This window comes from Myotis brandtii, unplaced genomic scaffold (genome assembly GCF_000412655.1).
Source record: "Myotis brandtii unplaced genomic scaffold, ASM41265v1 scaffold1074, whole genome shotgun sequence".
NCBI classification, from domain to species: Eukaryota; Metazoa; Chordata; class Mammalia; order Chiroptera; family Vespertilionidae; genus Myotis; species Myotis brandtii.
Window position 1 is genome coordinate 845,795 of NW_005353653.1, and position 941 is coordinate 846,735.

Consider the following 941-nt stretch of genomic DNA (forward strand, 5'->3'; position numbering starts at 1 on the left):
GCTCCAGCTTGAGGCCTCAGCTGCTGAAAGCAGATATCTGGGCTTTGTTTAGGTTCTATAATTGAAACACTGTTGCCATCACTGCCGCTCTAAGCTCTGAGCCCACTGCTGGCTGAAAGCAGCTATCTGGAGCTTGTTTAGGTTCTATAATTGCAACTTTGTTGCATCCGGAACTCAGAGCTGGGCTGCCGCAGGCCGGGAACCTTGGCTTCCTCCGTCACTGGAGCAAGCAAGCCTCCTGTTCGCTTCAGCTGCCTGGCGGCTGGCAGCCATCTTGGTTGGCAGTTAATTTGCATATCCTGCTGATTAGACAATAGGAAGGGTGTCAGGGTTATGGTCAATTTGCATGTTTCTCTTTTATTAGATAGGATATATATATATATATATTTCAGAGAGGAAAGGAGAGGGAGAGAAAGTAGAGAGGAGACCATGAAATAGGCATTACCAGATTATGAGATTATGGTGGGTCATGACTGCTAAGCTGAGTTTGAACTTTGTTCTATAGTTTGTAGGGGAATTCTCAAAGGGCTATAAGCAAGGAACTACCTTAGGATAAAAGCAACCTTACCATTGTGGTCTAAGGTGAGTTATAGATAATTTGACACATTAAAAACAAAGTTTTCTTTTCTTTCTTTATTTATCTTCACCCAAGGATATTTTTCCATTGATTTTTTAGAGAGTGTAATAGAAAGGGAAAGACAGAGAGAAATATCGATGTGAGAGAAACACATTGATTGGTTGCCTCCTGTGCAAAGCCCGACCAGAGCCCAGGCCAGGGAGGAGCCTGCAACCTAAGTGCGTGCCTGGAATCAAATCTAGGACGCTTTGGTCCGCAGTCCAATGCTCTACCACTGAGCCAAACCAGCTAGGGCCAAAACACATTTTTTTACAATTCCTAAGCACCTACTGAGTACCTCACGCGGGGTTTACCAAGATAAATA